Source organism: Nicotiana sylvestris, chromosome 10 (genome assembly GCF_000393655.2).
Source record: "Nicotiana sylvestris chromosome 10, ASM39365v2, whole genome shotgun sequence".
Taxonomy (NCBI): domain Eukaryota; kingdom Viridiplantae; phylum Streptophyta; class Magnoliopsida; order Solanales; family Solanaceae; genus Nicotiana; species Nicotiana sylvestris.
Window position 1 is genome coordinate 3785210 of NC_091066.1, and position 21207 is coordinate 3806416.

A 21207-nucleotide genomic window follows, 5' to 3' on the forward strand; every position below is an offset into this window, starting at 1 on the left:
CAAAAAAAAAATATTTTTTTACCTTAATTTTTTATTTCTTGCAATTTTAAATTTCTGTTTTTTAGTTTTTCTGCACCACCTACTCCCTCCCGCAGACAAAAAAATTTACTTTTTTTTAAATTTAAATTTCTGTTTTTTTGTCGTTTTACTATCACCCCCCTCCCCCCGAAAAAATATTTTTTAAATATTTTTTTTTTAATTTTTTATTTATCGGTTTAAATGTTCAATATTTTACAAGTTCCAAAATTATGAGTTCGGAGGTTTATGTGTTTGGAAGTTTACGGGTTTCGAAATTATAAAGTTTACGGGTTCAAAATTCCGCGGTTTTAAAAGTTTAGCGGTTGAAAGTTTATGAAATTTGTGAGTCCGGAAGGTTGTTGGTTTGAAAGCATGTTTATTATATCTACATTATTTATGAATACTCTTGAGAAGTCATTTTCCTTAATTAGCACACCAAACACCTGAAAATAAACAAGATTACTACTTGTTTTCCAGTAAAACATTTTCTTGAAAAACGTTTTCTACGGAAAATATTTTTCTTCATACCAAACACATCCTTAGTGAAGAATGAAAAGAAGGGACAATTCCAAATGAGTGATATATAGTAAGTCAATGCACTAGTCTCTCCATGGAAATGTTAAATGTTAGCTACAAAAATATAATACTCACTTTGATGTTAGACATGTTTAGTAAGTTTATTTTATGCAGTTAATTAAGGGCTAAAAGTCATAAAAGTCTGCTAAATAAATACAAATGCAATAGCAACTCAAATAGTAGAAAAGATAAGCTCATAAGCACAACAATGATTAGAGTGACCTCTTTCTGTTATTTTCCAGTATTTGTTTTTTCTTTATGCCATATAATTATTTCGGAGTGTTGTTAAAATAAAAATATTTTTTTGTTTTTTGTTGAAAGAAAATAGAAAACAATTCACTGTAGGAAATATTACACCTTTTATAAAATAACTTAATACGAAAATTGCACCTTTAAGCAATATATGTAATCATATGTTAACTAAGGAATATAATCTATTCTCTTTTTTCTATTTAAAAACAAAAGAAAAAGAAAAAATGACAGCAACATTTACGGCACAAAAAAAAATTATTCAAAAGCATCTATTAATTTTCATGTTCCTTGTGGCATTAGCTGTTGTAAACATCTATAATACAAAGTCTTTTCCCATTCTCCTGGTATTTTAACTGGACACATTCTTGCCTACATTTAATTCATACAAGTTAAAATGAAAGAGCCAGATACAGAATATATAATCACAATTCTCATTAATTAATAAAGATACACCTAGCAAGCTAGTAAAGCAAGAAATATTCAAATGAAGACATACAACACCAGTTAATATAAAAAGGGGCAGCCTGATTCATTAAGCTCCCGTTATGCACGGTGTCCGAGGAAGAAGCGAACCATAAGGGTCTATTGTATGCAGTCTTACCCAACATTTCTACAAGATGTTGTTTCCACGGCTTGAACCCGTGGCCTCCTGGAATATCAGTTAATATAAACTAAGAAAAGAATCAGGCATAGAGCTTAATATTAATATATATCTGAAATTACATATTAGAATATAAATGTCTATAAAATAATTAGTTATTTCGTAATTGATTATTATTTTTGAATTTAAATATCTATAAAATAATAAAATAAAATATTTAATAATAAAAAACATAAATTATAAAAAACTGTCCATTCAAATCTATATCTATACATAAGATAAGCATATTATATATATATATATATATATAATAAATTAATAATTCTTAAAAATATTGGTAGTTTTTTTATACAAATAATAAAAGGCTTATCTCTTTATAGTTTTGATGAATTTAATATTTTAATTTAGTAAAAAAATATGACATTATTTAAATTATCAGTAACTTACAAATTGAGAAAATTAATCAAATATTATAGTAGAAAAAATGACGAAAAGAGAGGGATAAGGATAATTTTATGATAGTTATATTTTGAATTAATTAAAAAATAAAAGATAAATAAATAACTCTCAAAAATATTATTGATAAATTTAGATAATTGGAGAATTTTGAACGGTATAACATACGTTTTAAGAATAAAAATATTTCTAGAGTAAGAAAATATATATCCATGTTATATTAAAAGTGAAGTAGTATCAAAATATTAAGTCAATTGACAAGACTATAAAAATTACATTAGTAAATAGATAATACTAAATACTTGCTAATTTTTATAAAAAAATAAAATAAGGGACAATAATTTATTTGATTACTATATGATGTGTATCCTTCGATTTTGTATAGATTTGTTATATTTCTGCATACTACATCAAATAAGAAAATAAAAACTAATATTTATTAAAATAAAAATATATTAGTTCATAATTCTATAAGATTAATATTCTGTCAAATCAACCGTGCATCGCGCGGGTACTGACACTAGTTAATAAAGATACACCTAGCAAGCTAATAAAGCAAGAAATATTCAAATGAAGACATACAACACCAGTTAATATAAAAAGGGGCAGCCCAGTGCACTAAGCTCCCGCTATGCACGGTGTCCGGAGAAGAAACGAACCATAAGGGTTTATTGTATGCAGTCTTACCCAACATTTCTACAAGATGTTGTTTTCACGGCTAGAACTTGTGATCTCCTGGAATATCAGTTAATATAAACTAAGAAGAGAATCAGACATAGAGCTTAATATTAATATATATCTGAAATTACATATTAGACGACTGGAACTTGTCTAGACGCCATTAATTCTTCTTCTGTAATGCCTTTGGCCTCGCTGCTTCTTTTGTCTTCTCACGGTGATTTTGTGTTCTATTTCTTCAATAATCCAAGAAAGCCAATTGGGATTTCGAACAGAAATCATGAAATAGCTATGGATAATCCAATAATTAGTCCACTCGCGTATCCCATAAGAATCGCTTTCCTAAATTAACTTAGAAATGTAGAATTGCTTTCTTTATCCAAAACACATGTTGTGTTGTTTGTCTCGGGCATCCTGCTACTTCCACAACCTTCCGAAACAGGGAATCCACGTAATCCATCATTACCTTCATATGAGCTATTTTCAAAGGTATGAAATTGAGGTCCTCGAGGAATACATTCTTGGAGATGATTGTGAGAGAGATTTAAGAATGTAAGAGATGTAAGAGAAGCAAGTTTTTGTAGCATCTCTCCTGAAAGTTGGTTATATGAAAGGTCCAATGATTCAACTACACATAAATTTTCTAGTGATTTCGGTATATGATCTTGCAATCCATTATGAGACAAGTTTAACACACGAAATGCAATGAGATCTCCCATAATACTTGGAATTTTGTCACGACCCAAATACCGGTCGTGATGGCGCCCAGCACACTACTAGGCAAGCCCGGCCATTATTCAACACTTAACCCAATTTATCAAAAATAGCGGAAAGAAATATCAATTAAGCAAGATTAAAGTACTGGAGAATTTAACAAAATACACAATATAATCTCACTAGGACCCGGTGTCACGAATCTGAGCCTTTAGAATACAGAATATCATCCTAATACATGGTATATCCAAAGTATGATAATGCGGAAATAAAGAGATAGGATAGGAGGGAGAAGATCAATGGTTGCGAACGCCGTGCAGCTACCTCGATACTCCCAGAAGCTGGATCTGCTGATCAACTGGATCTACTGAGCCTGAGACTGCCCTGGATATGCACACAAGGTGCAGGGAGTAAAGTGAGTACTCCGACCCAGTGAGTAATAAAAGTAACTACAGTCCGAAGATAAGAAAATCCAGTAAATACACAAAGTAAGCTAAAATCCAAATATACAGCAACATATGGAACTGAGCAGCTAAACAACAGTATAAATAGAAATACATGAATGCAATGCAATGCATATGATGGTACATTCCAGTACCCACTGCGGCGTGCAGCCCGAGCCATCCATATTTATTTATCGTCGACGGCGCTCACTGGGGGTGTGTACAGACTCCGGAGGGGCTCCTACAGCCCAAGCGCAATATCTTGGTCAGTCATTGTTACCTGACCGGTCAGCCATTGTTACCTGACCAATTTATATCATACAGTGCCATTGTTACCACTGTTCAAGTATATCATCCAGTGTCATTGTTACCACTATTTCAAGTATATCACACAGTGTCATTGTTACCACTGTTTCAAGTATATCACACAGTGTCATTGTTACCACTGTTTCAAGTATATCACACAGTGTCATTGTTACCACTGTTTCAAGTCACTTTATAATCAGTCCAGAAAATAATATAATAAGCCCCTTGGGCATTTACAAAACAGAAGTTCCCAGCCCGGAATACATTTAAAAATATCATTTAAGTTTTCAACACTTAGAATTATGGCTGAGTTTGCAAAACAACATTTAAAACCTTGGACTGAAATTAAATGATATGCAAATCATGCTAAGCAGTAATATCAATCCTCGAAGGATTTTACAAATCGGCACAAGGCCCCAAACATGGCATCAAGCCCAGTAATATCAATGAAGTATGTGTATCAATCACCAGTATAGTATAAACATCACACGGGATGGACCAAGTCACAATCCCCAATAGTATCCGACCCCGCACTCGCCATGGAGTGCGTGTCACGCCTCAATATAGCGTTACGATGTGAAAGTCCGGGGTTTCAAACCCTCAGAACAACATTTACATCTATTACTCACCTCTAACCAGCCGTAGACTAGTCCGCAATGCCCTTTCCTCTTGAATTGACCTCTTCGCGCGTCGAATCTAGCCAAAACCACAAGGAATATATTACAATAGGCTAAGGGAATATAACCCAATCGAAAAGACTCGAAAAATATCGAAAATCACGAAATTTGCAAAACCCGAGCCCCGGGCCCACTTCTCGAAAAATTATGAAAGTCACATCACCGGATTCCTCGTCTCGCCACGAGTCCGTACAGATAAAATTTACCAAAATCGGAGTTCAAATGGCCCCTCAAATCTTCATTTTAGAATTTCAATCTCAAGCCCTAATTTCTTATAATTTGGCTATGTTTTCATGGATTTCAAGGATGATTCTTCAATAAAATCATGTATTTAACTCATAAAACTTACCTCCAATCGATCTCAGTTGAAACTCCCTTCAATCCCCGTCCAAAAGCTCTTAAAATGACTGAAAATGGTGGAAAAATGACCCAAAATCGGATATAAACTCATTGCCCAGATTTTTCGCAATTACTGTTCACCCGCGCGGTACTGTTCACGCGCGGGTTACTGTTCACTGCTGCTAAAAAAATGCACCAGCAGCCAATTTAAATTGCAGCACAGCTATTTTTTACTAAAATGGCTCTAACTCCATCATATGAACTCAGAATTAGACGATTCATGTTCCTATGAGTCACAAATAATAATACGAACACAACCCTTCAATCGAAACTCAATTCGGAAGTCATTTGCCCAGTGCGATATCCATTTCGCTCGTTAAACAATTACTCATGTTTCGTGTCAAAAACCTAATCCCGACTTGATGAAATTAGACCAAAATTTCCAGAGCAGTCCTATAATTCATTATCAAAATTCCAAAAGTCTCGGAATCAAATTTGGATCTCTAGAACTAAAAATGAACCTTTAGATCATTACATTTATGCTCAAAACGGCAAAAATCTTCCAAAAACTCTTCCAAAATTTGTCCGAGCCTCATGGGATCCCAACAAAGTATACTAACAAGTCCCATAATATGACACAAACTTAGTTGTTCCTTCGAATCACCAAAAACAACGCAAAAATACTAAATTCACCACGGATTCAAGCCTATGAACTTTGAAACTTCAAATTTTCACATCCGATGTCGAAACACGTCAAAACTAGTCCGAATGATCTCAAATTTTGCAGACAAGTCCAAAATGACATAACGAAGCTACAACAACTCTCGGAATTCCATTCCGAGTCTCGGATCAAAATCTTACCTATCAACCGGAATTCGCCAAAATACTAACTTTGCCGATTCAAGCTTAATTCTACACCGGTCATCACAAAAATATTCCGGACACACTCCTAAGTCCCAAATCACCTAACAAAGCTATCTGAACCATAAAATTCGCATTTCGAGCGCTCTAACACATAAGTCAACATCCGGTTGACTTTTCCAACTTAAGCTTCCTTAAAAGAGACTAAGTGTCTCAAACCTTACCAAAATCATTCAGGAATGACTTCAAATTTTGCATACAAGTCACATTCGACATTACGGACTTGCCCCAACTTTCGGAATCGCATTCCAACCCCGATATCAAAATTTCCACTTCCGGTCGAATTTTCTCAAAAACCTTCAAATTTCTATATTTAGCCAAACGACTCCAAAATGACCTACGGACCTCCGAATTCACTTCCGATCGCGCTCCCAAATCCAGAATCACCATACGGAGCTACTCCTAGTCTCGGAATTCCAAACGGACATCAATAACACTGAAATGCATTTTAAGCCAAACTGATGCAATTTCTTCTAAAATGCTATCTTCCACAGTAGGCGCCAAAACGCTCCTGGGTTATCCAAAACCCGATCCGGGCATACGCCCAAGTACGAAATTATCATACGAACCTGCTGGAACCTTCGGATCCCAATTCCGAGGTCTTTTACTCAAAATTCCAATCCTAGTTCATTTCTTCAAATTTTAAGCTTTCAAAATGAGAATTTCCATTTAGTTTTGACTCCAAACTTCCTGAATTTTTAATTCTGACCATACACTCAAGTCAATATACCTGAGATGAAGCTGCTCATGGCCTCAAACTGCTGAATGATGCGCCGGAGCTCAAAACGACCGATCGGGTCGTTACAAATTTTCCCTTTTGAAAGACCAATAGTGGTGTAAACTGTCAATATTCTAACAAATTTAAGCTCCAGCCCCTTGGTTGCAATTGTTACAGAATCTTGGCAGTACTTACCTCCAAGGTATGTAGGTGCCTTCAATGTTTGATTAATTACTCTCATGGCTTTCAATTGTTGAAACAGACTCGTTGGTATGCTTCCTGTGAAGGCATTGTAAGATACATCTTATATTCGAAGCTCAAGGAACATGTTTTCATCCCTTGAAGTTCTAATGGATTCATACAATTTATTCGATCGCAAGCTTAAATCTTGCAGCTTTGGCAGAGTTCCCAACCACATTTGAATGTGTCGTTAAGGTGATTATCTCCTAAATCAAGAACTTGCAACTCTTTGCAATTGGCCAAAGATCGTGGGAGTTTCCCCAATAGCTTATTGTCATGCAAAATGAGACAATGGTCCTTCCAATTCATTCTCTGACAAACCCAAGACGGTGAGGTTAGTACACATGAGGCCAAGCTCAGAAGGAATGGTTGTATTCAAACGATTCTTTCGAAGATCCAACTGTTGAAAATTTCTGAGTCTTCCTATTAAAAACGGAATCTTTCCTTGAAATGAATTGTTGAAAAGTACAAAAAATTCAAGACTGGTGATCGAACCAATTTCATCAGGAATTAAGCCAGAAAACATGTTGCTACCAAGCTGAAGTTTTTTTAACTTGGACAACTTGGAAAAATCTGGCGACAGTGCTCAGATATGTCAAACATAGGCATATTCTGAACATTGCTTATTTGATAGGGAATAACACCATTGATATTGTTGTTAAAAAAAATTAAACTGAGATGTTCCAGTTGTGTTAACTTCCCAATCTCTTTTTGAGCTTTTACATGAAAGAGGGATAACAAATTTAGTGGAAAATAAATCACATTGAAGATGAAAATAAAGGACAAAAAAAAAAAAAAAGCCAAACATAGTGGAAAGGTACAAGGCGTGGTAGGCCAACAACAAAATAAAAACTTTTTATGTGTAAATCAACACCATTCATTGTTATAGAAACAGTGCATGGAACTATCAAGAATGCTTATTAATGATTCAAAAATGACTTATTCAATTGGCAGTATTCTTGATAGTTGGTAAAAGTATAAGGATTCACACTTTTGGTGGATTGAGCATTCCACACCACTCAGGGCAATTTTTCATAAAAGGGAGCACTACATCTTTTGTAGATCAATGCAAACATTGTCAAGTCAGGAAAAGAAGAAAAACAAATGTAAACACAGATGACAGACATGCATGTCACAAAATAGAGCTGAAAAATGAATATAGGTATTGCTCGCTCTTATCAAAAGATTTACCTATATTGCCCATGATAGGCAATATGAGATAAGTCAGGAAAAGAAGAAAAACAAATGTAAACACTTAAGAATTGCTTTTGTCCTTTTCTTGGTTTCAGATTCATGGACAAGTTGTATTCTTGATCCAAACATATTCCACGAGGGCCAGTAAAACATCATTTTAGATGTTGGTTCACCCTGCAGTTAACGACGAATCTAAAGAATAAATGAGACCTTTTGACACACATGGTAACTGGAATAGGTCAATTGGTTACAGCAGTAGTTGGTAAGCCTGCGATCGAAGCAATTGTATTCATGTCAGGCTTTTCAATGAAAATGTTCCCCCCGGGAAATATAGCAAGCAATGACAACGAATTTTGAAGTACTTTTAGCCAGCTGAGACCAGTTAAAATACAAACTATCAAGTGCTTAAGAGACCATTGCAAAAAGTAAAAACGCAATATATGAACAAAAGCCGCAGGCTGTCTTCCTCACTCTTTTCAGCTTGTTCAGCGTTCTCCTTCAATTGTTCAAGGTCCGCAAGATCAATCAAAAGCTCTTTGTTTGAGTTCAATATAAGGCAATCGGCAATCTAAAGCACTAGAGCGATATGAGTTTAAATGAAGCAATATAATCTATGATGATATATATAAACTGATTCCAATTTATTCGGGATTATGACATAATTATTATTATTATATACTCTCTAATAAAGCAACTTTGAACATAGGAATAGCCAAATCCATTACGCCAACGTCTTCTTATCCTTGACATCTGAAATTTGGATAAAATAAGATAGTGTCAAACACTTGCTTTTCAATTACTAGCCAAATCAGTAAGTTGGTATATGACGTTGAAATCCATTATGAGATAAGGTCAATACACGAAGTGCAGTGAGATCTCCAATAATACTTGGAATTTGTCCTTTAAATCTGTTACTTGAAAGATCAATAACGGTGTAAACTGTCAAATTCTAACAAGTTCAAGATTTCGTCCCTTGGTTGCAAGTGTTACAGAATCTTGGTAATACCCATCTCCAAGATATCTTGGTTTCTTCAATGTTTGATCAATTGTTCTTATGGCTTTCAATTGTTGAAACAGACCCGTTGGTAAGTTTTTCGTGAAAACATTGTAAGAGAGATCTATGATTCGAAGCTCAGGAAAGTTTTCAATCCTTGAAGTTCTAATGGCCCCATGCAATTTATTTGATCTCAAGCTTAAAACTTTAAGGTTTGGAAGAGTTCCCAACCACATCGTGAATGTGTCATTGAGGTAATTATCTCCTAAATGAAGAAGTTGGAACTGTTTGCAATTAGCAAAGATCGGGGAATTCTCCCCTCTAGTTTATTGCCATGCAAGTTGAAGCTTTTGACTACACTTCCGATGCTAAAAGTTGTTGGAAGAGTCCCGAAAAAATTGTTGTGGTGCATATCCAAAATATAATGCGGAGGCCGCTGATATTACCCAAACATTGTGGAATTGCTCCCCTCAAATTGTTTCTTGCTAAAACTAGAGTTTGCAGTGATGTCAGATTGCAAATAGACAAAGGGATGACGACAGCAGTAATTTTGGTTCCATCCATTCTTAGTACTGTGAGATTTTCACATTTCCACCAGTCAGGTGAAACTTCACTTGAAAAGTGGTTGTCACTAAGAGAAAGGATAAGAAGATTCGGGTGAACTCCAAATGCCTCTGCAAGATTGCCTCATAATTTGTTGTCGTCAGGCTTTATTCTTTTTAGCTCTGTGCAATTTTTCAAGCAATATGGTAATTTCCCATTGAATTTGCTCCCATTTATTGTCAACTCCTCAAGAGTAAAATGGCTGCATAATCCAGGAGGTACTATTGGGACTTTGCCTGAGATATTAATGCAGTCAGAGAAGTCAAGGATATAGGCAATGGTCCTTCCAATGAATTCTATGACAAGCCCAAGACGGTGAGGTTAGTACACATGAGGCCAAGCTCAGAAGGAATGGTTGAATTCAAACGATTCTATCGAAGATCCAGCTGTTGAATATTTCTTAGTCTGCCTATAGAAGATGGAATCTTTCCTTGAAATGAATTGTTGAAAAGTACAAAAACTCCAAGACTGGTGATCGAACCAATTTCATCAGGAATTAAGCCAGAAAACATGTTGCTGCCAAGCTGAAATTCTTTTTACTTGGAAAAATCTGACGACGATGAGCCTTGAAAAGAATTAGATGAAATATTGAGGTACTCAAACTTGTCCAAGTTGGTGAATACTGTTTCTGGGATTGAACCGTTCAAATGGTTTAGTGATAAATCGACGTAAGTCAGATTATGGCAATGGTGTACAAATTCAGGGAATTCTAATCTTAGTTCATTGTAACCAAAGCTCAAATATGTCAACATAGGCATATTCTGCATTTTAGACCAATCAGGAGTTTCTAAGTAATTTGATCCAAGATCCAAGTGTCAGACATTCTGAAGATTGCTTATTTGATAGGGAATAATACCATTGATGTTGTTGTTATAGAAACAGAGATGTTCCAGTTGTGTTAACTTCCCAATTGTCATGTGTAATTCTTGGTTTCAAGAACAATACATCATTTTTGAGCTTTTACATGAAAGAGGGATAATAAATCTACAACAACAACGACCCAGTATAATTTTACTAGTGAGGTCTGGGGAGGGTAGTGTGTACGCAGAGCTTACTTCTACACCGATTGTCACGACCCTAAACCCGAACCTGGTCGTGATGGATCCTCTCGTGAAGACAAGGCCACCCGACACTTTCCCATTTCGGTTTTAAGCAATTAAACAATAAGAATTAAGTCCAAAACATAATAAATAATCCCAAAGTAAGCAGTGAATATTACAGTTGCAGAATAAAACCCAATACAGCCCGATACCGGGGTGTCACTAGTCATGAGCATCTACAATCCAATTGATACAAGAAAGGTCTATATAGTCTAATACAACTCTAAAACATAGGAAGATAAGATAAAGGAAGAAGCTCTGGGCTGCGAACGCCGGCAGCTACCTAGAGAATCTTTGAATCCGCTTGAGCTGGAAAGATCAACACTCGCTAGAGGGATCAACAACGCCTGAATCTACACACGGGGTGTAGGGAGTAAAGTGAGTACTCCAACTCAGTGAGTAATAATCATAAATAAAGACTGAAGGCAAGAAATCACGCAAGGCACATTATAGGCTATAAGGAAGCAGTAAAAGCAAGTAAAGCAATGAAGCAGTGAGATGTGTAAAATTACTGACTTCAATTTAAAACTTCATAAAATGTATTTTTGACAATGAAGCAAGCAATTGACAGGCAAATAAGAAAGATAAACACATAAAGGATCGCCCCTCGGGCAAGATCATTGAACAACACCAGTCCCTCGGGCTATCTCTCACATCACAATGGGTACCCGCGCTCACTGGGGGTGTGCAGACTCCGGGAGGGGCCCCTTACGGCCCAAGCGCAATATCAAGTCATCTCGTGGAATCATCACTAGGCCCCAGCCTCATATCAACAAGCCATCTTGTGGCGTATAAATCTCAGGCCGTCGGCCTCATAATCATAATCAGTGTTTCCTCACAACATAGGCCCTCGACCTTACTCAGTCAGAATCTCACAGCCACTCGGGCAACAGTAAAACATAGTGCTCAGCCCAAAAATCATTTAAAATATCATTTAAGTGTTAAAGCAGAGTAAACATGACAGAGTTATGAAAACAGTAGAATATAGCATGACTAAGTTCAAGTATAAAGTCAAATAATGAGGAAATATCAATTAAAAAAATCCCATAAGGGTTCAAATAGTTGGCACGAGGCCTAGATATGACATTCAACCCAAAACATGATGATAGCAAATAGTTTTCAGTCAAATACGCGGAAAAATAGTCATTCGGGATGGACTAAGTCACAATCCCCAACAGTGCACGACCCCACGCTCATCAGCTAGCGTGTGCGTCACCTCAATATAGCACAACGATTTGCAATCTGGGGTTTCATACACTCAGAACATCATTTACAATCATTACTCACCTCAATCCGGTCGAATCTCTAGCTCGCGACGCCTTTGCCCCTCGAATCAGCCTCCACTCGCGTCAAATCTATCCAAAATTAGAATCACGATGTCAAAATATGCTAAGGGAACGAAGCTCATGCGAAAATAATCAATTTACAACTTAAATCCCGAAATTACCAAAACCCCACCCCCAGGACCACGCCTCAGAATTCGATAAAATTCACATTAATGGATTTCTTATCTCCCCATGAGTTCATACATATCAAAAGTACCAAAATCCGACCACAAATGGTCCCTCAAATCCTCAAGTCTAGGTCTCCAATACCAAGCCCTAGTTTCCCTAATTGTTAACCCTTAAATTCCATTAATTATAGCTCTAATCCGTGAGATAATACCATAGGAACGAGTTTTAGATCCAAAATCCTTACCTCAATGAAGTCTCCTTGAATTATCTCTTCAAAATCACCCCAAACTCCAGAATTCGCATTTAAAAATGGTGAAACCCTCTATGGTTCTCCAGCCGCTTCTGCGGTTTCTGCCTCCCTAGGTCCTTTTCACTTCTGTGTCCCCCTTCATCGCATCTGCGGCATCGCACTTGTGGTCCCCAATCCGCAGGTGCAGAAACACCAGAAGCAGAAAATCTACAGCTTCACCAAAAATTCCAAACTCTCCATCAACCATCCGAAATCACCCCGAGGCCTCCCGGGACCTCTACCAAAAGCACCAACATATCCCAAAACCTTATACAAACTTATACCAATCTTCAAAACACATTAAACAACATCGAATCAAACAAAACACATCAGATTCAAGCCTAAGTTTCCAAAATCTTCCAAATTCTGCTTTTGATAAAAAACCCAACCAAACCACGTCCGAATGACCTGAAATTTTGCACACACATCCCAAATGACAGAACAGAACTACTGCAACTCTCGAAATTTAATTTTGATCCCTATATCAAAATCTCACCTACCAACCAGAAATGGCCAAAATACCAACTTCGCCAATTCAAGCCTAAATCTATGCTGAACCTTCAAAACTCATTCCGATCACGCTCCTAAGTCCCAAATCACCTCCCGAAGCTATATGAATGATCGAAATTCATATCCGAGCCCTCTAATACATAAGTCAACATCCGATTGACTTTTCCAACTTAAGCTTCCTCAAACGAGACTAAGTGTCTCAAACCTTACCAAATCCTTTCCGAACTCGAGCCAACCAACCCGATCACATATAGAACCGATAGACAAAGCAATAAGAAGAAAAAATGGGGGAAACGGAACCCATGAGACAACTAGCCGGGTCATCACATCCTCCCCAACTTAAACAAACGCTCGTCCTCGAACGAGTCAAGAAACGTACCGGAAGCCTCAAACAGGTGAGGATATCTGCTCCACATCTCCCGCTCGGTCTCCTAGGTAGCCTCATCCACGGGCCAACCTCTCCACTGCAATTTCACTGAAGCTATATCCTTTGACCTCAACTTTTGAACCTGACGCTCCAAAATAGTTGCTAGCTCCACATTATAAGTCAAATCACCATCCAACTGAACCGTGATGAAATCTAGAACATGAGACAGATCCCTAATATATTTCCGGAGCATAGAAACATGGAATACCGGATGCACACTCGACAAGCTGGGTGTCAAAGCAATCTCATAAGCCACATCCCCAATCCTCCAAAGCATCTCAAAAGGCCCAATGAACCGAGGACTCAATTTACCTTTCTTCCCAAATCTCATAATACCCTTCATGGGAAAAACATTCAACAGAACCTTCTCGCCAACCATGTAGGACACAATCCCGAACCTTTCTATCAGCATAACTCTTTTGCCTCGACTGCACCGTACGAAGCCTTTCCTGAATCACCTTTACCTTTTCTAAAGTATCCTACACCAAGTCTGTCCCCAATAGCCTAGCCTCACCCGGCTCGAACCAAGCAACTGGAGATCTACACCGCCTCCCATACAAAGCCTCATATGGAGCCATCTGAATACTCAACTGGTAGCTATTGTTATAAGGAAACTTTGCAAGTGGTAGAAACTGATCCCATGACCCTCCGAAATCAATGACACAAGCACGCAACATGTCCTCCAATATCTGAATAGTGCGCTCGGACTGCCCGTCCATTTGAGGGTGAAATGTTGTGCTCAACTCAACCTGAGTACCCAACTCTCGTTGCACAGACCTCCAAAACTGTGAAGTAAACTGAGTGACCCTATCTGAAATGATGGAAACTAGGACACCATTCAAAAGAACAATCTCCCGAATATAGATCTCTACCAACCACTCAGAAGAATAGGTAGTACACACAGGAATGAAGTGCGCCGACTTGGTCAGCCGATCCATAATCACCCAAATAGCATCGAACTTCTTCAAAGTCCGTGGAAGTCCAACTACGAAGTCCATAGTGATCCTCTCCTACTTCCACTCTGGAATATCCATCTGTTGAAGCAAGCCACCCGGTCTCTAATGCTCATATTTTACCTGTTGACAATTGAGACACCGAACTACAAATCCCACAATGTCTTTCTTCATTCTCCTCCACCAATAATACTGCCTCAAATCCTAATACATCTTCATGGAACCCGGATGTATGGAATACCGCGAGCTATGTGCCTTCTCTAGGATCAACTCCCGAAGCCCATCTACATTGGGCACACATATCCGGCCCTGCATCCTCAACACCCCATCATCACTAATGGTCACATATCTGGCATCATCATGCTGAACTCTGTCCTTAAGGACAAGCGAATGAGGATCATCATACTGGCACTCTCTGATGCCTCATATAAGGAAGACCGAGAAACCACATATGCCAATACCCGACTGGGCTCCGAAATATCTAACCTCACAAACCGATTGGCCAAGGCTTGAACATCAATGTCACGACCCAATTCCCGATCCGGTCGTGATGGCGCCTCTCGTGAAGACAAGGCCAGCCAACTAAACCCAATACATCCTATTTAAAGCGGTTAAACAGTTCATAAGCAGTTTAAATGTGATTAAATGATAATAATTAGTGGAAGTACAACCCGACATAGCCCAAACCGGGGTGTTACAAGTCATGAGCATCTATTAGAGTATAAATACAACTGCAAGGCATGAAACATATAAAATAGGACTGATAAATAAAAGGAAGAGATGCGGTGCTGCGAACGCTGGCAGTCACCTCACTAAACTCTAATAACTTAGCCTCCGACCAGCTCAAAACCTGCTACCGGGTGAACAAATACCTGCATCTGCACACGAGGTGCAGGGAGTAAAGTGAGTACTCCAACTCAGTGAGTTATAAAGGTAAATAATAACTGAGCAGTAAGAAATCACGAAAAATGCATCAACATGCTGCATAGAGCAGTCTAAAACCCTTTGAATAAAAGCAGTGAAATTGTGAAATCCTTGGAAAAATATCTTAGCTCAGTTTAAACCTCTTTTTAAAAATGACTTGTTCAACTGTTACGCAAATGAATGCAAACAAATAGTGTAGATAAGCACGAAAATCCGCCCCTCGGGCATAACATTCAATTAACAGATAAATGCTAGGTGATCAAATAGATATCACATGAAGTAGCACAAACAACAGATAATGGAAGATAGATGAAGTAAAGTAAATACGTAGAACAGTACCAACATCGTTGCGGCGTGCAGTCCGATCTATATATCGCTGCGGTGTACTGACCGATCCATATATTTCGTCGACGATGCTCACTAGGGGTGTGCAGACTCCGGGAGGGGCTCCTTACGGCCCAAGCGTAATATCAAGCCATCTCGTGGCATAAAATCTAGGCCCTCGGCCTCATATCAATATCAGTATAACACTACTGCGGCGCGCAGCCCGATCCCATAGTATCCTCATATCTGGCCCTCGGCCATACTCAGTCAAGAAATCACATAAGCCCCTCAGGCGTTAGTAAAAACAATAGTTCTCAGCCTCAAAACATCATTTAATAGATCATTTTAGTTTCAAAACCGAGTAAAAGTGGCTGAGTTGTACAACAGTGGAAAATAATGCGACCGAGTTCAAGTAGTAGGTCAAAACAATGAGGAAATAGTGATAAAAATCCCTGGAGGGTTCAAATAGTTGGCTCGAAGCCCAAATATGGCAATCAGTCCAAATAATGATGATAACAAATAAGTTTTAATTAAATACGTGGCGAAAGCGTCAATCGGGACGGACCAAGTCACAATCCCCTACAGTAAACGACCCCACGTTCATCATCAAGCGCGTGTCTCACCTCAATATAGCACTACGTTGTGCGAATCCGGGGTTTCAAAACCTTAGGATATCTTTTACAAACATTATTCACCTCGAACCGGTGAAATCTCTAGCTCGCGATGCCTTTGCCCCTTAAATCGGCTTCCACGCGCGTCGAATCTATCCAAAATCAGAATGAATGCATCACAATATGCTAAGGGAACAAAGCCCAAGCGAAAACAATCAATAACGGGCAAAAATCCCGAAATTACCAAAAACCCAAGCCCTGGGCCCACTTCTCGAAACTCAGAAATTTTTAAATCAATGAGTTCCTTATACTTCCACGAGATTATACATATCAACAACATCAAAATCAGTGTTCAAATGACCCCTCAAATCCTCCATTAAAGGCCTCTTAAACTCAAGCCCTAATCTTCCATTTTTAGCCCTTTAAACTCATTAGTTACAGCCCTAAATTCATGAAATTCTACTATATGAATGTGTTTTAAGTCCAAAATCCTTACCTCAACGAAGTCTCTTTGATTCCTCTCTTGCTCCCAATTCCGAGTGCAAAAATGGTTAAACCCTTAAAAAATTGCGAAGGAAGACATATATACATTCTGCCTGGACATGACCGCATCTGCGGTCCAAAATTTGCTTTTGCGGTACCGCATATGCGGTCAACACATCCGCTTCTGCGAAGTTCAATAACTCGGCCTAAGCCGCATCTGCGCTTCTGCAGATGCGATCCCTTTAGCCGCTTCTGTGATCCAGCTCGCCTGACCCATTTTCGCTTCTGCGATGATACACCCGCATCTGCGGTCCACAAACCGCAAATGCGGAAATACCAGAAGCAACAAATCTAAAGCTGCAACACAAATTCCAATTTCTCTGCCAACCATCCGAAATCACCCCGAGGCCTCCGGGGCCTCAACCAAAAGCACGAACATGACCCAATACCTTATTCAAACTTGTTCCAATCATCAAAACACTTCAAACAACATCAAATCCATCAATTCACATCGAATTCAAGCCTAAGTTTTCTAAAAACTTATGAAATACGCTTTCGATCAAAAACCCAACCCAACCACGTCTGAATTACCTAAAATTTTGTACACACATCACAAATGACATAACCAAGCTACAACAACTCTCGGAATTCCATTCTAACACTTGGATCAAAATCTAACCTATCAACCAGAAATCTCCAAAATACTAACTTCGCCAATTCAAGCTTATTTCTACTCCGGACCTCCAAAACTAATTCCGATCACACTCCTAAGTCATAAATCACCCAACAAAGCTAACCAAATCATAAAAATTCTGATCCGAGCTCAAATACAAATAGGACAACTCTCGATCAAACCTTTCAAATTCAAAGCTTTCAACTGAGACTGTTCTTTTGAATTCATACCGATTTCCGTGAAAACCAAAATCAACGATTTACATCAGTTATAATACATCATACGGGGCAAGTCATACCTGAGAACTGTCGATCAAAGTGCAAAAGATCGAAACGACCGGTCGGGTCGTTACAATCAACTGCAAGATATCTCTCCCCAACTGGAATATATATGCCAAACTCCCCATACTCACCGCCTTTCAGCTCAAAGCATCGGCCACCACATTGGCCTTTCCCGGATGGTACAATATAGTGATATCATAATCCTTTAGTAACTCTAACCACCTACGCTGCCACAAATTTAGATCCTTCTGCTTGAACAAGTGTTGGAGACTACAATGATCAGTAAACACCTTACAAGACACACCATACATGTAATGCCTCCAAATCTTCAACACGTGAACTATGACAGCCAACTCCAAATCATGAAAGGGGTAGTTCTTCTCATGGGGCTTCAACTAACGAGTAGCATAAGCAATAACTCTACCCTTCTGCATCAATACACACCCAATACCAACTCTCAAAGCATTATAATACACGGTATATGAACCTGAAGCTGATGGCAAAACTAACACTAGAGATGTGGTCAAGGCTGTCTTGAGCTTCTGAAAGCTGTCCTCACACGCATCCGACCATACAAATGAAGTACCCTTCTGAGTCAACTTGGTTAAGGGCGATGCAATAGATGAGAATCCCTAAATAAACCGGCAATAATAACCCGTCAAACCAAGAAAGCTGCAAATCTCTATGGCTGAGGACGGTCTTGGCCAACTCTGAACTGCCTCTATCTTCTTCGGATCAACCTGAATACCCTCGCTGGACACCACATGCCCCAAGAAAGCCACTGAACTGAGCCAAAACTCACACTTGGAGAAATTTGCATAAAACTTCTCCTCCATCAATCTCTGCAACACAACTCTCAAATGCTTCGCATGCTCCTCCTGACTACTCGAATACACCAAAATATCATCAATGAAGACTATGACAAATGAGTCGAGATAAGGTCAGAACACGCTGTTCATCAAATGCATGAACGCTGCTAGGGCATTGGTCAACCCGAAAAACATCACCAAGAACTCATAATGACCATATCGGGTCCTAAAAGTCGTCTTAAGAATATCCGAGTCCCTAATCTTCAAATAGTGATAACCCAAACGGAGATCAATCTTGGAGAACACTCTCGCTCCCTGAAGCTGGTCGAATAAATCATCAATGTGAGGCAAATGATACTTGTTCTTAATTGTTACTTTGTTCAATTGCCTATAATCAATGCACATCCTCATCGTGCCATCCTTCTTCTTCACAAATAGAACCGGCGCACCCCAAGGTAACACACTAGGCCGAATGAACCCCTTATCAAGGAGTTCCTGAAGTTGGTCCTTTAACTCCTTTAACTTCGCTGGTGCCATACAATACAGTGTAATAGAGATGGACTGAGTGCCCGACACCAGGTCAATACCAATGTCAATATCCCTGTCCGGTGGCATGCCCAGCAGGTCCGCAGGAAACACATCGGGAAAATCCCTCACAAGTGGAACAGAATCAATACTGGGAGTCTCTGCACCGACATCCCTCACAAAAGCTAGATACGAAAGGCAACCCTTCCCAACCATATGCTGGGCTTTCAAGAATGAGATTACCCTACTGGGAACATAATCAGTTACACCTCACCACTCAATTCGTGGCATACTCGGTATAACCAATATGATTGTCTTGGCATGACAGTCCAAAATAGCATGACACGGAGATAGCCAATCCATGCCCAAAATGACATCGAAATCCACCATACATAATAGTAAAAGATCCACTCGGGTCTCCAGACCCCCAATAGTCACCACACACGACCGGTACACGCGGTCTACAAAATAATATCGCCCACCGAGGTGGATACATGAATAGGTGAAACAAGAGACTCACAGGGCGTACCCAAATAATGAGCAAAGTATGATGACACATAAGAAAATGTGGAACCGGGATCAAATAATACAGATGCAGCTTTGTGGAAGATTGAAACAATACCTGTAATAATAACATCGAAAACAATAGCATCGGGTCTAGCTGGAAGTGCATAGAAACGGGCCTGACAACCACCTGATCGACCTTCCCCTCTGGGGTGACCCCTAACTGACTATCCTCCACCCCTAGCTGGGTGGGTGGGTGGTGATGTAACTGGTGCCGAAGTCGATGGCTGACTCCTCTGCTGAGATGAACCTTCAAGACGATGAGGACACTGCCTCCACATGTGCCCCAACTCTCCACACTCATAACAACTCCTTGGTGCTGGAGACGGGGATTGAAGGGAACCCCTAGCACCGTAATGACTAGCAGATGCACTCAGCATAGAAGAGCCCTGAACGGATGGAGCACGGGATAAACTCTGAGCTGGAAGGGAACTAAGTGATGACTTACCCTGTTGAGAACTGTGATAACCATGACCCGACAATGCCCCATGATAACTTGGGCGAGCTGGCTGAGCATGCCTGAATGGACGGCCTCTACCGTGCTGAAACTAACCTATCGAAGGAGCACCACTATAACTACTAGATCCTCGAGGCCTCTTGGCCTCCCTCTCCTCTTACTCCTGGTGACGAACTGACTCAATCTCACGAGCAATGTCTACAACCTCCTCAAAAGTCGCATCAGTCACCCTCTCCCTAGTCATAAAAATACAAAGCTGATAAGTGAGGCCATCAACAAACATCCTAATCCTCTTTCTATCTGTCGGAACTAACCAATTAGCATAACGAGCTAACTCGGAGAACCTCATCTCATACTGCGTCATAGTCATCTCTCCCTAACGTAACCACTCAAACTGCCTGCGCAGCTCCTCTCTGCGAGACTGCGGCACATACTTCTATAGAAAGAGAATGGAGAACTGCTGCCAGGTAAGAGGTGCTACACTTACAGGCCTACGCATCTCAAAAGTCTCCCACCAAGTGAAGGTAGATCCAAAACACTAATAAGTGGTGAAAGTGACCCCGCTAGTCTCCAAAATACCCGTTGTACGAAGTATCCTCTGACACTTATCCAAAAAACCTTGGGCATCCTCGCCCTCTGCACCACTGAAGGTCGGAGGACAAAGCCTACAAAACCTCTCCAACCTACGCTGCTCGTCCTCTAGCATAGCAGGAACTATATTGTCCTGAGCAGCTACAACTGGCTGGGCTAGATGTGCCCCCAGTGTCGAAGTCCTTGCACGACCTGCTTAGGTGTGCGAGCGGCGGGAGTCTAAGTGCCTCCCCCGGTCTTAAAAGTAGTTGCGACTGTAGTGATTGAAACCGCCTGAGCTAGGCCAGTGCAAGCTGATAGAATCTTAGCCAAGGCCTCCTGAAGACCCGGAATCACAATGGGCACAGCTGGTGCCTGAACTAGTGCTATTGGAGCGTCCACAACTGGAACCTGATCTTGAACTGGGGCGGCTGGTGGATCTACAGGTGCTGCCCTAGCTGCTGTGCGGGACACACCTTTGCCCCTACCACGACCACGACCGCGTCCTCGGCCTCTAGTGGCC

The 21207-nt window shown here is 39.6% G+C and overlaps 1 long non-coding RNA gene across 1 annotated transcript; it reads right to left on the bottom strand.

The window, feature by feature from the left end:
- Nucleotides 1–3424: 3424 nt before the first annotated feature.
- On the bottom strand, nucleotides 3425–5644 carry LOC138880525 (uncharacterized). The gene is made up of 3 exons (XR_011403259.1): nucleotides 5071–5644; nucleotides 4674–4740; nucleotides 3425–3679 (listed from the first exon to the last, which is right to left on the bottom strand). It is a non-coding gene; the product is annotated as an uncharacterized lncRNA (long non-coding RNA).
- Nucleotides 5645–21207: the final 15563 nt, after the last annotated feature.